Source organism: Aegilops tauschii, chromosome 6, assembly GCF_002575655.3.
Source record: "Aegilops tauschii subsp. strangulata cultivar AL8/78 chromosome 6, Aet v6.0, whole genome shotgun sequence".
Lineage (NCBI taxonomy): Eukaryota > Viridiplantae > Streptophyta > Magnoliopsida > Poales > Poaceae > Aegilops > Aegilops tauschii.
In genome coordinates, this window is record NC_053040.3 from 112401716 (window position 1) to 112421046 (window position 19331).

A 19331-nucleotide genomic window follows, 5' to 3' on the forward strand; every position below is an offset into this window, starting at 1 on the left:
CTACTGAGGGAGTCTTGGATTAGGGGGTCCTCGGACAGCCAGACTATATGCTTTGGCCGGACTGTTGGACTATGAGGATACAAGATTGAAGACTTCGTCCCGTGTCCGGGTGGGACTCTCCTTTGCGTGGAAGGCAAGCTTGGCAATTCGGATATGTAGATCTCCTCCCTTGTAACCGACTTTGTGTAACCCTAGCCCCCTCCAGTGTTTATATAAACCGGAGGGTTTAGTCCATAGGACAACAACAATCATAATCATAGGCTAGCTTCTAGGGTTTAGCCTCTACGATCTCGTGGTAGATCAACTCTTGTAATAATCATATCATCAAGATCAATCAAGCAGGAAGTAGGGTATTACCTCCATCGAGAGGGCCCGAACCTGGGTAAACATTGTGTCCCCCGCCTCCTGTTACCATCCACCTTAGACGCACAGTTCGGGACCCCCTACCCGAGATCCGCCTGTTTTGACACCGACACAGGTACCTAGCGACTTCCTTCAAGTGTCGTCCAAAGGGTGTGTCTTCATCTAGTTGTGCAAACTTGTTCCTTGAGTCCGCCATCCTAAAGAGTAGAAAATGGAGAGGAGTCTGAAATGAGTAGAGAAGAGTGACCTATGGCTTAACTTAGTGGTCGTGTCCTACATTCAGCGTGTTCTCTAATACCATCTTGTAGTGATCCAACCTCAAACGGTCGAATCTCTGTGCTTAAGTGTCATCCCTGGATCGGTAATGCTGACACACACAGTACTTGAAGGATTTATAACAGAGTGCAATCACACACTTATTACATCGAATGTCTCAAAAGAGAACTTATTACAATAAATATGGCTTAAGGCCATCTAAATAAGATAACAACGGAAGGCTTGGAAGATAAAGTGAGTCCATCAACTCCAATGGCATAGCTGAGTGCATGACAAACGACCTAGCGCACCTTACTCTTCGTCTGAAAAGTCTGCAACATGATACATTGCAGCCCGGAAACGGGTCAGCACATAGAATATGCTGGCAATATAACACAGTAGAGCAATGAACAGGTAAATGCTATCACTACATGCATATATGGCTGGTGGAGGCTCTACGGTTATAATGTTTTTGCGAAAAGCCAATTTTCCCTACAATAAAGGAATATTTTTTATTTAACTATCATGGTAGTTGAAACATTGAGAAGGTAAATCCCCATCTCAATCCCAATTAAACAAGTAATTAACAACCCAACAAATTAATTTAGAGTGATGAGATCAACATGATAATCCAAAAACCAGATACTCCAGATGTCCATTACCGGGGACATGACTAACCATGATTAGTTTATACACTCTATAGAGGTTTGCGCACTTTTCCCCACAAGACTCGATCTCCTCCATTGGATTTCTCGCACTACATGGTGTTTGAGAAACGGATGACCGAGACACAGTCTTTCAGAAACATTAACTCTTTACTCTGGGTGGACAGTACCAACCTACATCCCCTACATCTGCTAGCCCACCATTGAAAGAGGTCATGCAACATACTCAACTATGCTAGAGCCCATAATAGCTTGTGGCTGCACACGGAAGTTTCTAGCATGAATAATCTTATGATCCCTTTCAGCCTGGGTGGCGAACCAAATGGACAGCACTGGTATATCCCCAGGTGCCCGCAACCAATCCACCCAGATGTGTGTTTAAGTAGCCACCTTAAGTTAACCATTAATTAACAATCTCACATCTGTCATGGATACACTCAAAACCAATCCACGTCTACGAGCATAGCATGGCAATATAAGCATAACATAGAAGTAACTCCCAAGGTTTGATAATAAAACAGGTAATAGGTTCTACCTCATCAACTACTTCCCATTACCCACAAGTTAATCACATCCTAATCATGCAGTGTTTGAGGGTTGTAACTAATGCATAAAAACTGGGTATGAAAAGAGTATGATCAATGTGTTACTTGCCTTGCTGACGATCCGCAAACCCTAGAGACTCGTAGTAGCACGCTTCGCACTCCGGGAATTTTATCGCAAACAAACAATAGCATACATAAGCACTCCAGCAATGATGCACGGGTAAACTCAAATAAGAAGATCCAAACTGAAAGGTCAACTGAAGAGCTTCGAATTGCAAAAAGAATCAATCGAATCGGAGCTACGAAACTGAAACTACGGTCAAAAGAACTTCGAATTCAAATCTGCTTGAAACCAAATTTTAAATTGTCAAAATCATGTTCAATTTGATTAAATATAAAGAGGGACTCAAGACGAAGATTTTAGCGTTGGTTTCACTGGATTTGGACAAACGGTTGAAAAGTTATGAGGGTTTGAAGATCAGGGGCTAATCTGCAATAAAAGTAATCGCGGATAGGTCCCTGATAGAAAAAGAAAATAAAGAAGAAAAAACTACGGCGTGAACGTTCGTTAACAGGGACGATCGGGCGAACGCGTTCGTTAAATCGAACTAACGAGCGGACGCTCGCTAAATAACGAAAACCGAAAAAATTCGAACCGATCTAAATAAAAAAACTAGGGTTTAAAAAAACGGGGCGGCTTTTTACCTAAAACCGGAAAAAAGGGCGGCGGAAACCGGCGAGATCCGGCGGAATTCCGGCGGGCGGGCGACGTGCGGCGGCGGCTCCGGCGCGACTCGGGCGGCGGGCAGCGGCGGCAGGCAGCGCGGGCGCCGGCTGCGGCGACGCTGGGTGGCGGTGTAGGGCGGTGTGGGGGGTCGAGGGCGGCGGCGGCTCGGGCTTTAAAGGCCCGGGGGGCGTGGCGTGCGGGAGGGGCAGCGGCTCCGGCAGCTCGGGGTCGGACTCCCCGAGTCCGTCGTGAACACAACGACGGTAGGCGGCGGCGGCTGATGGGCCAGCTGGGCTTCGGCCCGGCTCGGTCCGAAACTTTTTTTAAATAAAATTCCACTGAAAGAAAATCCTAAATAAATATAAAAAATTCTAAAAATGCCAAAAACAATTTTCACCGCCTAAATAGAATATTTAGAACAAAGTGAACATTTTCTTGGCCTAAAAATGCAAGTTTGAAAAATGCATATTTTTTCTAATTCAAATGAAATAGCAATATAATCCAAATAAAATTATTTATTTGATTTTAATATTTTTCTTCCAATATTTCTTTTATTTTGGAGAAGTCATATTATCTCCTCTCATATATTTTTAATATGAAATATGTCGGAAAGAAAAATAATTAAAACGAAAATGATCCTCTTTTCAATATTCGAGAAAATTCAAATATGAAAATAGTGAAATCCCCAACTCTCTCCGTAGGTCCTCGAGTTGCTTAGAATTTCTAGGATCCAAAACCAAAATGCAAACGAAATATGATATGCATATGATGACCTATGTATAACATTCCAAATTAAAAATTTGGGATGTTACATGTTCACCATTGAAAACTATTCCATCTCACGTGATGATCGGACATGGTTTAGTTGATATGGATCACATGATCACTTAGATGATTAGAGGGATGTCTATCTTAGTGGGAGTTCTTAAGTAATATGATTAATTGAACTTTAATTTATCATGAACTTAGTCCTGATAGTATTTGCATATCTATGTTGTAGATCAATAGCTCGTGATGTAGTTCCCCGTTTATTTTTTGATATGTTCCTAGAGAAAAATAAGTTGAAAGATGTTAGTTGCAATGATGTGGACTTGGTCCGTCATCTGAGGATTATCCTCATTGCTTCACAGAAAAATTATGTCCTTCATGCACCGCTAGGTGACAGACCTATTGCAGGAGCAGATGCAGACGTTATGAACGTTTGACAAGCTCGGTATGACGACTACTTGATAGTTTAGTGCACCATGCTTTATGGCTTAGAACCGGGACTTCAAAAAGGTTTTGAACGCCACGGAGCATATAAGATGTTCCAAGAGTTGAAATTGGTATTTCATACTCATGCCCCTTGTCAAGAGGTATGAGACCTCTGACAGTACTTTGCCTACAAGATGGAGGAGAATAGCTCAACCAGTGAGCATGTGCTCAGATTGTCTGGGTACTACAATTTCTTGAATCAAGTGGGAGTAATCTTCCATATAAGATAGTAATTGACAAAGTTCTCTAGTCACTATCACCAAGTTACTAGAACTTCGTGATAAACTACAATACGCAAGGGATGACAAAAGTAATTCTCGAGCTCTTCGCGATGCTGCAATCGGCAAAGGTAGAAATCAAGAAATAGCATCAATTGTTGATGGTTAACAAGACCACTAGTTTCAAGTAAAGGACAATGGGATAGAAAGGTAACTTCAAGAAGAATGACAAGCAAGTTGTCACTCCCGTGAAGAAACCCAAAGCTAGACTCAAGCCTGAAACTGAGTGCTTATACTGCAAAGGAAATGGTCACTGGAAGTGAAACTGCCCTAGTGACTTGGCGGTTAAGAAGGATGGCAAAGTGAACAAAGGTATATTTGATATACATGTTATTGATGTGTACTTTACTAGTGTTTATAGCAACCCCTCGGTATTTGATACTGGTTCAGTTGCTAAGAGTAGTAACTCGAAACAGGAGTTGCAAAATAAACAGAGACTAGTTAAGTGCGAGGTGATGATGTGTGTTGGAAGTGATTCCAAGGTTGATAAGATCACCATCGCACACTCCCTTTACCTTCGGGATTAGGGTTGAACCTAAAATAAATGTTATTTGGTGTTTGCGTTGAGCATGAATATGATTAGAACATGTTTATTGCAATACGTTTATTCATTTAAGTCAAAGAATAATTGTTGTTCTATTTACATGAATAAAACCTTCTATGGTCATACACTCAATATAAATGGTTTATTGAATCTCAATCATAGTGATACACATATTCATAATATTGAAGCCAAAAGATACAAAGTTAATAATGATAGTGCAACTTATATGTGGCACTGCCGTTTAGGTCATATTGGTGTAAAGCGCATGAAGAAACTCAATGCCGATGGACTTTTTGAATCACTTGATTATGAATCACTTGATGCTTGCGAACCATGCCTCATGGGCAAGATGACTAAGACTCCGTTCTCCGGAACAATGGAGCGAGCAACTGTCTTATTGGAAATAATACATACTGATGTATGCGGTCCGATGAGTGTTGAGGCTTGCGGCGGGTATCGTTATTTTCTGACCTTCACAGATGATTTGAGCAGATATGGGTATATCTGCTTGATGAAACATAAGTCTGAAACATTTGAAAAGTTCAAATAATTTTAGAGTGAAGTCGAAAATCATCGTAACAAGAAAATAAGGTTTCTACGATCTGATCGTGGAGGTGAATATTTGAGTTATGAGTTTGGTCTTCATTTGGAACAATGTGGAATAGTTTCGCAACTCACGCCACCTGGAACACCACAGCGTAATGGTGTGTTCGAACGTCATAATCGTACTTTATTAGATATGGTGCGATCTATGATGTCTCTTACCGATTTATCACTATCGTTTTAGGGTTATGCATTAGAGACAGCTGCATTCACGTTAAATAGGGCACCATCTAAATCCGTTGAGACGACACCATATGAACTGTGGTTTGTCAAGAAACCTAAGCTGTCGTTTCTTAAAGTTTGGGGCAGCGATGCTTATGTGAAAAAGTTTCAACCTGATAAGCTCGAACCCAAATCGGAGAAATGTGTCTTCATAGGATACCCAAAAGAGACTGTTGGGTACACCTTCTATCACATATCCGAAGGCAAGATATTCATTGCTAAGAATGGATCCTTTCTAGAGAAGGAGTTTCTCTCGAAAGAAGTGAGTGGGAGGAAAGTAGAACTTGATGAGGTAACTGTACCTGCTCCCTTATTGGAAAGTAGTTCATCATAGAAATCAGTTCCTGTGACTCCTACACCAATTAGTGAGAAAGCTAATGATGATGATCATGTAACTTCAGTCAAGTTACTACTGAACCTCATAGGTCAACTAGAGTAAGATCCGCACCAGAGTGGTATGGTAATCCTGTTCTGGAGGTCATGTTACTTGACCATGACGAACCTATGAACTATGAGGAAGCGATGATGAGCCCAGATTCCGCGAAATGGCTTGAGGCCATGAAATCTGAGATGGGATCCATGTATGAGAACATAGTGTGGAGTTTGGTTGACTTGCCCGATGATCGCCAAGCCATAGAGAATAAATGGATCTTCAAGAAGAAGACTGACGCTGACGGTAATGTTATTGTCTACAAAGCTCGACTTGTTGCGAAAGGTTTTCGACAAGTTCAAGGTGTTGACTACGATGAGATTTTCTCACTCATAGCGATGCTTAAGTCTGTCCGAATCATGTTAGCAATTGCCGCATTTTATGAAACCTGGCAAATGGATAACAAAACTGCATTCCTTAATGGATTTATAAAAGAAGAGTTGTATATGATGCAACCAGAAGGTTTTGTCAATCCTAAAGGTGCTAACAAAATGTGCAAGCTCCAGCGATCCATCTATGGACTGGTGCAAGCATCTCGGAGTTGGAATATATGCTTTGATAAGTTGATCAAAGCATATAGTTTTATAGAGACTTGCGGTGAAGCCTGTATTTACAAGAAAGTGAGTGGGAGCACTACAGCCTTTCTAATAAGTATATGTGAATGGCATATTGTCGATCGGAAATGATGTAGAATTTTCTGGAAAGCATAAAGGAGTGTTTGAAAGGAGTTTTTCAAAGAAAGACCTCGATGAAGCTACTTACATATTGAGCATCAAGATCTATAGAGATAGATCAAGACGCTTGATAAGTTTTTTCAATGAGTACATACCTTGACAAGTTTTTGAAGTAGTTCAAAATGGAACAGTTGAAGAAAGAGTTCTTGCCTGTGTTGCAAGGTGTGAAGTTGAGTAAGACTCAAAGATCGACCACGACAGAAGATAGAGAGAGAATGAAAGTCATTCCCTATGCCTCAGCCATAGGTTCTATAAAGTATGATATGCTGTGTACCAGACCTATTGTATACCCTGCCCTGAGTTTGGAAAGGGAGTAAAATTTTGATCTAGGAATAGATCACTGGACAGCGGTCAAAATTATCCTTAGAGGACTAAGGAAATATTTCTCGGTTATGGAGGTGATAAAGAGTTCGTCGTAAAGAGTTACGTCGATGCAAGCTTTGACACCGATCTGGATGACCCTAAGTCACAATCCGAATACATATTGAAAGTGGGAGCAATTAGCTAAAGTAGCTCCGTGCAGAGCATTGTAGACATAGAAATTTGCAAAATACATACGGATCCGAATTTGGCAGACCCGTTGACCACACTTCTCTCACAAGCAAAACATGATCACACCTTAGTACTCTTTGGGTGTTAATCACATGGCGATGTGAACTAGATTACTGAATCTAGTAAACCCTTTGAGTGTTGGTAACATGGTGATGTGAACTATGGGTGTTAATCACATGGTGATGTGAACTATTGGTGTTAAATCACATGGCAATGTGAACTAGATTATTGACTGTAGTGCAAGTGGGAGACTGAAGGAAATATGCCCTAGAGGCAATAATACAGTTGTTATTTATATTTCCTTATTTCATGATAAATGTTTATTATTCATGCTAGAATTATATTAACCGGAAACTTAGTACATGTGTGAATACATAGACAAACAGAGTGTCCCTAGTATGCCTCTACTTGACTAGCTCGTTAATCAAAGATGGTTAAGTTTCCTAGCCATAGACATGTGTTGTCATTTGATGAACGGGATCACATCATTAGAGAATGATGTGATGGACAAGACCCATTCGTTAGCTTAGCATTAGGATCGTTTCAGTTTCATTGCTACTGCTTTCTTCATGACTTATACATGTTCCTATGACTATGAGATTATGCAACTCCCGAATACCGGAGGAACACTTAGTGTGCTATCAAACGTCACAACGTAACTGGGTGATTATAAAGATGCTCTACAGTTGTCTCCGATGGTATTTGTTGGGTTGGCATAAATCGAGATTAGGATTTGTCACATCATGTTTCGGAGAGGTATCTCTGTGCCCTCTCGGTAATGCACATCACTATAAGCCTTGCAAGCAATGTGACTAATGAGTTAGTTGCGGGATGATGCATTACGGAACGAGTAAAGAGACTTGCCGGTAACGAGATTGTACTAGGTATTGAGATACCGACGATCGAATCTCGGGCAAGTAACATACCAACGACAAAGGGAACAACGTATGTTGTTATGTGGTTTGACCGATAAAGATCTTCATAGAATATGTAGGAACCAATATGAGCATCCAGGTTCCGCTATTGGTTATTGACTGGAAGTGAGTCTCGGGCATGTCTACATAGTTCTCGAACCCGTAGGGTCCGCACGCTTAACGTTCGATGACGATCGGTATTATGAGTTTATGTGTTTTGATGTACCGAAGGTAGTTCGGAGTCTCGGATGAGATAACAGACATAATGAGGAGTCTCGAAATGGTCGAGACATAAAGATTGATATATTGGACCATGTTATTCGGACACCGAAAGTGTTCCGGGTGGTTTCGGGTAAAACCGGAGTGCCGGAGGGGTTACCGGAACCCCCCGGGGGAATTAATGGGCCACCATGGGCCTTAGTGGAGAGAGAGGAGGGCAGCCAGGGCAGATCGCCCCCCCTTGCAGTCTGAATAGGACAAGGGAAGGGGGGTGGCGCCCCCTTTCCTTCTCCCTCTCTCCCTCTCCTTCCTTCCTCGTCTCTTCCCTTGTTGGAAACCTACTAGGAATAGGATTCCTAGTAGGAATCCTACTTGGGGCGCGCCCCATGAGGGCCGGCCGGCCTCCCCCTTGCTCCTTTATATACGGGGGCAGGGGCACCCTAGAACACACAAGTTGACAATTGTCTTAGCCGTGTGCGGTGCCCCCCTCCACAGATTTCCACCTCGGTCATATCGTTGTAGTGCTTAGGCGAAGCCCTGTGTCGGTAACTTCATCAACACCGTCACCACGCCATCGTGCTGATGAAACTCTCCCTCGACCTCAGCTGGATCTAGAGTTCGTGGGACGTTACCGAGCTAAACGTGTGCAGATCGCGGAGGTGCCATACGTTCGGTGCTAGGATCGTCGGATCGTGAAGACGTACGACTACATCAACCGTGTTGTCATAACGCTTCCGCTTTCGGTCTACGAGGGTATGTAGACAACACTCTCCCCTCTCGTTGCTATGCATCACCTAGATAGATCTTGCGTGATCGTAGGATTTTTTTTGAAATTACTGCGTTCCCCAACACCAGATGCGCATCATTGTTGCTCAGAGTGACATTGACAGACTTGGCGTCCTATCCTGGCTTCTTATACTTGTTTGCGCACTTGTTTGCCCAATGTTCCTCTGAACCACAAGTGAAGCAGCCATCTCTCTTTTTATCTTTCTTCTTACCCTTCTTCTTGAAGGTAGTATTCTGCTGGACAGAGTTCTTTCCCTTGAACTTGTGGAAGTTCTTCTGCACCACATTGGTGCTAGAAGAACCCTCTGCCCCTTTCACGTGTGAGTCCTTTACTCTCGAGTTCTGCTCAACACTTAGATGACCGATGACATCCTCAACAGAGAATTCACGTCTCAAGTGCTTGAGAGAAGTAGCAAAGTTCCTCCATCCAGGAGGGAGTTTTGCAATAATGCAACCCGCGGCAAACTTGTTCGGTAACTCACACTTCAGGAGCTCCAGCTTCTTAGCGATGCATTGTATCTCATGGCCCTGGTCCAATACAGAACGGTTATGAACCATTTTGTAATCATGGAACTGCTCCATAGCATACAACTCGCTTCCAACATCGGTTGTGCCGAACTTAGCTTCGAGCGCATCCAACAAATTCTTGGGAACGCGCATATGGAGATATGCGTCAAATAGCTTGTCTCCGATCACAGTAAGAACGGCTCCCACAAAGATGGTGGTTGCCTCCCTAAACGCATTCTCCTGTTCAGGAGCAATCGTTACCGTGGGAGACACACCACCAACCCAGAACACGTTCATTGCTGTGAGCCACAAGGTAGTCCTCGTCTGCCAACGCTTAAAATGCGTTCCAGTAAACTTTTCCGGTTTCAGAGTAGCGCCGAAGCCATGAGTCGAAAAGTGCCTAAAATAAGGTTTTTGGATTGTTGGAACTATAAGCACTTTCTCGATTAATCTAATCCATGAGTAGACTGTAAAAATGGCAAATACGGTATGCATGTCATACCGATACATAAGCATGTGAGCACGTACAGTACATAGAACCGAAACATCTATGAACAACATATATACGGCAAGCACATGAACGAGCAAATAGGAGATGAACGAGTCATACCCTCCAGTTGGCCAAGCCAATGCAGCGGCGGCAATAGCAGCCTCAGCATCGGCCGAGGCCTTCTTCTTAGCAGCTTTGTCGTCAGCCATGGAGTCGATGCAGGGGAAGTAGTGGAAGCAGAGGTGGTCGGTGAAGGGGACGGATCGGGAGTAGTCGTGTCGAGACGCTCCCCAAAAACCTTATTGCCGTTCTCCCGGGCAGCATCTTGAACGACAGGGTTCCAGAGGCACCTGCTCTCCCGACCAACCGTGCACGCGGTCGTCGGGATGGGATCGCCGAAAGCAGCACAGAGAGAGGAACAGTAGATGACGGCTAGGGTTGTGCGAGAGGGAGTGAGTGAACTGAGTTAGGGTTCACTCCACTGGCCAACACCTTCTTATATAGGCCGTCGGGTAGATGGGTGTCGGTGTCAAAACCGGCGGATCTCGGGTAGGGGGTCCCGAACTGTGCGTCTAAGGTCAATGGTAACAGGAGACAGGGGACACGATGTTTACCCAGGTTCGGGCCCTCTCTATGGAGGTAATACCCTACTTCCTGCTTGATTCATCTTGATGGATATGAGTATTACAAGAGTTGATCTACCACGAGATTGTAATGGCTAAACCCTAGAAGTCTAGCCTGTATGACTATGGTAATGAGTATCTATTTTTCCAGACTAAGTCCTCCAGTTTATATAGACACCGGGAGGATCTAGGGTTACACAGGGTTGGTTACAAAGAAAGGAATCTACATATCCGGTCGCCAAGCTTGCCTTCCACGCCAAGGAGAGTCCCATCCGGACACGGGTGCAATCTTCGGTCTTCGTGTCATCACAGCCCATCAGTCCGGCCCATGGCTAACAGGCCGGACGTTCGAGGACCCCTTAGTCCAGGACTCCCTCAGTAGCCCCTGAACCTGGCTTCAATGACGAGGAGTCCGGCGCGCAGATTTGTCTTCGGCATTGCAAGGCGGGTTCCCTTCTTTCCGAACTCCAAGATAGTCTCCAGACGTGATGATTGTATCCGGACCTGTCACACACACCACACACAACCGCAGAGAGAATATAATATTCCACGAGTCCAATCCGTTGACAACTTTTACAACGTGACATCACGTCCGCCCGATCATAATTTTGAACCGTTTTGTGTTTGTCATTCCATGTTTCAAGACGCGGTTGCCATTGGCACGTCTTGTCGAAGCAGAGATCGTGTCCCCTTATTGCGGGATTCTCATCAATACGGGTATGGATAACCCAACCGTACCATTTACACAATCCTTGGGTATAGGCGAGTTTTGAGGCGAGTGGGGAGGCGTTCAATATTCACTGCCTTTATAAGGGGATAAGGATTATCCCTTCTTCTCCCACGCCTTCTCCTTCCTCTGCCCATCTTGGCGAAGGAAATCGCCCACCGTCTTCCAGCCCAGGGGCAAGTCGTCCCCACGCCGAAGCCCAACGAGAGGGTGGTGTTCATCCCTCATTTCCTCCGTGGGCTAGGGTTTCCACTCCACCCTTTCGTCCGCGGGCTGATGTACTATTACGGGATAGACTTCCATGATCTATCCCCGAAATCCTTCCTCAACATCTCGGCGTTCATCGTTGTGTGTGAGGCCTTCCTCCGCATCCAACCCCACTTTGGGCTGTGGCTCAAAGTCTTCAATGTGAAGCCGAAGGTAGTGGACGGCCAGCACGCCGAGTGCGGAGGAGCCATGGTGAGTAAGCTGGCCAATGTCTCCTGGCCAAAAGGCACTTTTGTGGAGACTGTTAAGGAATGGCAGAAACAATAGTTCTACATTACAGAACCCCGCGGCACCAATTGGGCCGCAGCTGCCGAATTTAACTCCGGCGCACCCATGCGACTCACCTCCTGGGTCGAGAAGAGCCCGAACTGGTGTTCGCCAGACGAGCTGATAGCGCTGCAGATGCGCGTTCAAAGCATGGTGGACAAGAACGTCAAACTTGTTAATGTAGTCCAAGTGATGCTGCTTCACCGGATCCTCCCTTGCCAAAGCCAAAAGCGCCCCCTTTGGGAGTTTAATCCGAGGAGACACCAAACCCTGAAGAGGCTCTTCGGAACAACTCACGAAGATGCCTAGAAGTTGCTCTTCAAGGGCGACGAGATACCGCCAGCTACAGATTCGGATCGTGGGCAAGATATTAACCATCCCGCCAGCGAGGTAAGTTTCTAACGCGTCCTCTACTTGTTTGCTTCAAGGAGGGTATCTGAACTTTTATTGTCATTGCCTCTTCAGGAATGGATGGAGAGGGCGAAGAAGATCCAGTGCCCGGCTCCGCTACCTGAAGAACTAGTCATTACACATTTAGCGAAGATGCTGGTGCCGGCGCCCTATATAACGCCGGCGAAGAAGGCCAAGGGGGTCCGGAGTGGCCCCCGTCGTAAGAGCGCTTCGGATGTGACGTCCGAAGACAAGACCCGCTCTTCCGCCACCGAAGATGACGATGAGGAGGAGGAGGAGGAGGAGGAGAACAACCCACCCTTGATGAGGGAAGGAAGAAGAGGGCGGCCTCCATGAACCTGGAGGCGGGGACGTCCAAGAAGGGGAAGGGTTCCTTCGCGGACAAATCCGCGTGGGACGTCGACAGCAGTCCAGAGCGACACCCCCGCACCAAGCCTCAAGCTGCATCGTAAGTGCTACGACTCCCGCATACCCGTATGTCCAGCCTCTTTGCTTCAATGTGTTGACATGGTTAATTATGCTTTTGCAGTCCGGCCCACAACAGCTCCCAGCGATCCTCATCAAGAGGTTCGTTGGACTCAAAGGAGATGGCCAGCGAGTCTCTGCCGGCTGCTGACTCTCCCAAGGCCAAGGACGACACTGAGGTGCTGTCCCGAAGGGCTGCTCCTGTCCGGGGAGAGGCTCAGGCTGCTGTCAGGGAGGCGCTAGAGGGTGAGACCTCTACCACCGGACACATGGGGGAACAGATCCCCATGGAGACGGGCGAGGAGGGTCGTATTCAGTTCGGCCCTCAGCCGGATACAATTCCAGAGACCAACATCGCTCCGGAATCCGGTGAGCAACCTCCTTCGAAAGAGGGGGGTGCGCCAATTCCATCGGTGAACCTTGTCCAATCAGGGGCACCGGATAATCTGCTGGAAGCGCTGCGAGGCGCTTCCATTGTGGATGAGCATCGTGTTCTTATGATCACGGTGATTGAAAGGGTTCAGTCCGTCAAGAGCGGACTAACCGAAGCCTGCGGTAGCCTGTTGACAAGTTTTGAGGTAAGCGACACAAATAACAAAAATCCTCATATAGACAGTAGCCCCTGAGACACTGTCCGGTGTTCGGAAAGAAAAGCCGGACAGAGGATCAATGTTTTATTGCAGGAAACTAACTAAATTTGTCTGGAATGAATGTGCAGGCGTCGCTGCTGGCCGCGGCCTCACATGCTGCCGAAGTCTCCGAACTTAACCGGAGGCTGGAGCAGGCCGAGGAGGAGCTCGGCCAGGTGAAGCGGCAGCTCCGGGAGAACCAAGGTATGTAATGACCCAGGAAATATTCGAAAAGAGTAAGATGATATACACTTGACCAAAGTGTCATGATATGTATAGGAGCGACGACCGAGGTCGAGGCCCTGAAAAAGGCCCTGGGCGAAGCCGAGGGGAAGGCTGTCAAGGAGCAGGCTGCCCGTAAGAAGCTCAAGGCCCGGGTCAGCGAGGTCCATCAGGAGCTCCAGGACACGGTGAGGAAGTGCGATACCTTGGAGCGCGATGCGTCGGCTCAAGAGACCGAACTCGCCAAGGCTCGCCAGAGCGCGGAGACGGCCCGGAATGAGGCCCAGGGCGCCCTCCAAGAGATCCAGGAGGCCAGGAAGATCGCCGCGGGTAAGGCATTTAGTATGCAAAGCAAATATGTGGAAAGGAATTATCTTTTGCTAACCCGGATTCGGAGTTCTCCAGGGGCTTTTGCTGATCTGCCGCGAAGTGTGTCTGACGCCGCGGAGTTCTTTCGAGCCGAGGAAGGGAGCTCCATGGAGAGATTGTTCTGGTCGCAGTATGTTGTGCCAGAGCATCCCGTGCCCTTCACCGATCAGCTGAAACAGCTGGTGGAGCTACATAGGGTTGCCGAACTAGCCATGAAGGATTTGATAATCCGGCTATGGCCAGCCGAAGCTATGCCCGACAGCTACTTCGGACTCGTGAAGCGGCTGGTGAACGCTTGTCCTCGGCTGGACGTCGTCAAGCGATCGGCCTGTATTGAAGGTGTGCGCATGGCCTTCGCCCGTTGCAAGATGTTGTGGGCGAAGATGAACGCCGTCGAGCTGGCCAGGGGGCCGCCAGAGGGCAAGGAGCACCGCACACCCGAGCGCTATTTTGCGGATGTCGTAGAAGGGTCTCGCATTGTGGCGACACAGTGTGGGCAGGACATTATTTTCGAATGAATACATTCGTGTTGTCTTTGCCTTGTATGATGAAACAAAGTCGGTTTGTAATATAATGCTTGTTATGTTTTAATTTTTTCCTCCTGTGCGGCCGTGTTGTATGGAATCTGAGGGTTGGCCAGTCGTCGGCTTCTGCCCCCACGTAGGTAGTACGGGGGTGTTCGGGATGGAATCTAAACAATCTTGATCCAATTGTATGGTCCTTGAAGGAGTTGTTTAGCGCAACGAACCAGGCAACCAGACTATGCGGCTTAAACGCCCTCACTTAGCCATAGGAGTTTTACAATAAAACATAGGCACAACCCCTAGTTTTCGAACCAGAGTGCTATGAGCGTCTGATCGGGAAGTACCGATCCTTCGCGTAATGCGGGAGAAATCTCCAACGATTTGTAACCTCCAAACAGCTGACCGGCTCTCACTGCATCATGACAGTTAGTTTTTGGCTTTCTCTATTGAGGTGCTCCTTTGGATAAACTATGGCACAATCACAGTAGCTCTCTCTTTACTACCTTAGCCGATATAGCGGCACATAAGGTAGCAAGCACAGGAGCCGGGCAACCCAACTATTGACCAAAGACATGATTCGGAGCCAATGCATATAATGCTAAATTCGGGGTGCCGAACTATACTATAAAGAGTGTTCGGACTTTGTTGCCGTATTGTTGGGCGTCGGGGAGCCCCTGGCAAATATGAAATGTACCAAAGTGTACGGGTGCTAGAAGATAAGTTATTAAAGGAAAACAGAAAGAAAGCAGAGGTGATATCTGGGGCCTTAAACTGGAGCCGCGAACTGCTTCCATTATAATTGGGTTAATGCGTCAAAGCGCATTAATACAAATAGTGCGATAAGCAACCGGCTATTTAACATGCCATGACCAAAGGCAAGCTGCGTGTGGGTCCTGACAACAGGTAGAGTGGTCGTTGAGTTGACCTCTAGAGCTTTCCCTATACATCTTTGCTTCTTGCCATCGTGGTTTTTTTATCCTTTGACAGGACCAGTAGTCGGGTCGTCAAAGAAGGCCTATGTAAAATAAACCTAGAAAAGAAAAAAGGAAATAGTGACAGTATATGTGTGTCCGGGATCGGTCGAGCCGAACTGTGGATCACAAGCTAGTTGTGCCTCCATCGATGCCCATGGGATTTCTAGTGCGTAATTATGCACGCGTGGTACGAATGCCACTACCTGATCGGGGCTGGGACGGAGGCCAAATTGCTAGTCGAGCTCTTGATGAGCCGCGCTGTCCTGGTGCAGCGTAGTCCGAACCCTCTTTGCGATGTCCGGGGGCTCGGCAGCCGGATTACGGTTCTGCTTGAGAAGGTCGCTCTGTACTTCTGCTGCTAGGGCAGCGGTGTGCTCCTCTGTACGAAGGGAGCGTTCCGTGTTTCCATTGACCGTTATGACGCCGCGTGGACCAGGCATTTTAAGCTTAAGATAAGCATAGTGCGGCACCGCATTGAACCGAGCGAGTGCCGTCCGTCCGAGCAGTGCGTGATAGCCACTGCGGAATGGGACGATGTCGAAGATTAACTCCTCGCTTCGGAAGTTGTTGGGGGATCCAAAGACAACCTCTAGTGTGATTGAGCCCGTACAGCGGGCCTCTATACCTGGTATGACTCCTTTGAAGGTAGTCTTCGTTGGCTTGATCCTTGATGGATTAATGCCCATTTTGCTCACTGTGTCTTGATAGAGCAGATTGAGGCTGCTACCACCGTCCATGAGGACTCATGTTAGGTGGAATCCATCAATGATTGGGTCCAAGACTAGTGCGGCTGATCCGCCATGCCGGATACTGGTCGGATGATCCCGACGATCAAAAGTGATCGGGCATGATGACCATGGGTTGAATTTTGGGGCGACTGGCTCTATCGCATAGACGTCCCTTAGTGCGCGCTTGCACTCCCTTTTGGGGATGTGTGTAGCATATATCATGTTCACCATTTTGACTTGAGGGGAGAACTTCTTCTGCCCCACTGAGTTTGGTTGCCGGGACTCTTCGTCATCGTCCTCACTTTGCGATCCCTTTTCCTTGTCCTCGGCGTTTAACTTGCCGTCCTGTTTAAACACCCAGCAATCCCTGTTGGTATGATTGGCTGGTTTGTCTGGGGTGCCATGTATCTGGCACGGACGACCGAGTATGCGGTCCAAGCTGGATGGTCCCTGACCACTCCTTTTATACGGCTTTTTCCGCTGACCGGACTTGGAGCCGCTGAATCCGGCATTAACTGTAGTGTCATCGGTGTTATCACCATTGCTTCGGCGCTTGTGTCTGTTACGTCAGAGCTTGCCGTTGTTGTTTTTGACCTCGGAGGGGCCCGCCTCGCTGGCTGTGTTTTTGCTACGAGCCAGCCAACTGTCCTCACCCGCGCAAAAGCGGGTCATGAGTGCCATGAGGGCTGCCATAGATTTGGGCTTTTCTTGGCCGAGATGGCGGGCGAGCCATTCGTCACGGATGCTATGTTTAAAGGCCGCTAGGGCTTCGGCATCCTGACAGTCAACGATCTGGTTCTTTTTAGTTAGGAATCTAGTCCAAAATTTCCTGGCTGACTCTCCAGGATGTTGGACTATGTGACTTAAGTCGTCGGTGTCTGGTGGCCGGACATATGTACCGTGGAAGCTGTCGAGAAAAGCTTCTTCCAAGTCCTCCCAGCTGCCGATGGAATTTTTAGGCAAGCTGTTTAACCAGTGCCAGGCTGGCCCTTCGAGTTTTAGTGGAAGGTATTTGATAGCATGGAGTTCATCTCCGCGGGCCATGTGAATGTGGAGAATAAAATCCTCTATCCATACCGCGGGATCGGTTGTTCCGTCGTATGATTCAATATTGACGGGTTTGAACCCTTCGGGGAATTCATGGTCCATTACTTCATCAGTGAAGCAGAGAGGTGATAACCCACAAGTATAGGGGATCGCAACAGTTTTCGAGGGTAGAGTATTCAACCCAAATTTATTGATTCGGCACAGGGGGAGCCAAAGAATATTCTCAAGTATTAGCAGCTGAGTTGTCAATTCAACCACACCTGGATAACTTAGTATCTGCAGCAAAGTATTTAGTAGCAAAGTAGTATGGAAGTAACGGTAACGGTAGCAAAAGTAATATTTTTGGGTTTTGTAGTGATTGTAACAGTAGCAACGGAAAAGTAAATAAGCGAAGAACAATATGTGAAAAGCTCGTAGGCATTGGATCGGTGATGGAGAATTATGCCGGATGCGGTTCATCATGTAACAGTCATAACATAGGGTGACACAGAACTAGCTCCAATTCATCAATTTAATGTAGGCATGTATTCCGAATATAGTCATACGTTCTTATGGAAAAGAACTTGCATGACATCTTTTGTCCTACCCTCCCGTGGCAGCGGGGTCCTAATGGAAACTAAGGGATATTAAGGCCTCCTTTTAATAGAGTACCGGACCAAAGCATTAACACATAGTGAATACATGAACTCCTCAAACTACGGTCATCACCGGGAGTGGTCCCTATTATTGTCACTTCGGGGTTGCCGGATCATAACACATAGTAGGTGACTATAGACTTGCAAGATAGGATCAAAAACTCACATATATTCATGAAAACATGATAGGTTCAGATCTGAAATCATGGCACTCGGGCCCTAGTGACAAGCATTAAGCATAGCAAAGTCATAGCAACATCAATCTCAGAACATAGTGGATACTAGGGATCAAACCCTAACAAAACTAACTCGATTACATGATAAATCTCATCCAACCCATCACCGTCCAGCAAGCTTACGATGGAATTACTCACACACGGCGGTGAGCATCATGAAATTGGTGATGGAGGATGGTTGATGATAACGACGGCGACGGATTCCCCTCTCCGGAGCCCCGAACGGACTCCAGATCAGCCCTCCCGAGAGGTTTTAGGGCTTGGCGGCGGCTCCGTATCGTAAAACGTGATGAATCCTTCTCTCTGATTTTTTTCTCCCCGAAAGTGAATATATGGAGTTGGAGTTGAGGTCGGTGGAGCGTCAGGGGGCCCACGAGGCAGGGGGGCGCGCCCCCACCCTCGTGGACAGGGTGTGGGCCCCCTGACGTGGATTCTTCTTCCAGTATTTTTAATATTTTCCAAAAATATGTTCCGTGGAGTTTCAGGTCATTCCGAGAACTTTTGTTTCTGCACATAAATAACACCATAGAAAGTCTGCTGAAAACAGCGTCAGTCCGGGTTAGTTCCATTCAAATCATGCAAGTTAGAGTCCAAAACAAGGGCAAAAGTGTTTGGAAAAGTAGATACGACGGAGACATATCAACTCCCCCAAGCTTAAACCTTTGCTTGTCCTCAAGCAATTCAGTTGATAAACTGAAAGTGATAAAGAAAAACTTTTACAAACTCTGTTTGCTCTTGTTGTTGTAAATATGTAAAGCCAGCATTCAAGTTTTCAGCAAAGATTATGACTAACCACATTCACAATAACTCTTAGGTCTCATATTTACTCATATCAATGGCATAATCAACTAGCGAGCAATAATAATAAATCTCGGATGACAACACTTTCTCAAAACAATCATGATATGATATAATAAGATGGTATCTCGCTAGCCCTTTCTGAGACAGCAAAACATAAATGCAGAGCACCCCTGAAGATCAAGGACTGACTAGACATTGTAATTCATGGTAAAAGAGATCCAGTCATAGTCATACCCAATATAAATTAATAATAATGGATGCAAATGACAGCAGTGCTCTCCAGCTGGTGCCTTTTAATAAGAGGGTGATGACTCAACA